The following is a 558-nucleotide window of genomic DNA, read 5'->3' on the forward strand; positions in this document are numbered from 1 at the left end:
GGGCTCTCCCACCTCGCTCAGGTCAGGTTTGATCCCCGGCTGAACAACTTCACCTCTTCCATCCATTCTCAGGGTGGCTTTCTGAACCTCTGGATGTGCCCCAGTGCCTTCCCTCCTTCCCCCCAAACCAAACCAAACCCCCAGCCCCACTCTGGGCCCGTGGGGCTCCAGACCCCGCTGATTTTCCGTGTGGATCCATGTCCAGCGGGGCTGTCCCGGCTCACTGCAGGAGCTCAGGGGCTCCCAGTGACGTCCTGGGAGGGCTGTGGATGGGCACAGGCACCAAATCTGCTTCCTCAAGAAAATCCCAACCTGTTCCTCTGCAATTCTCCCAGCTGGAGGGTTTAAGGAGTGTTTGTTTGGAGGAAAGGTGAAGGAAAGGTGAAAATGTGGGAGCTCCTTATCCCTTTGCCTGGGCCCATCCACCTCTGGCACTTTTCCTGCAAACCCCACAGGAACAAGGATGGTGGCAGTGGTTCAACCCTTCTTTTTCAGGGCTCTTTGCTGTGTCTCAAGATCAGGGTAGGTTGTTCTGATAGAAAAACACACTTTTACTGC

The sequence above is a fragment of the Cyanistes caeruleus genome, chromosome 30 (genome assembly GCF_971803275.1).
Source record: "Cyanistes caeruleus chromosome 30, bCyaCae1.hap1.1, whole genome shotgun sequence".
Classification (NCBI taxonomy): Eukaryota; Metazoa; Chordata; class Aves; order Passeriformes; family Paridae; genus Cyanistes; species Cyanistes caeruleus.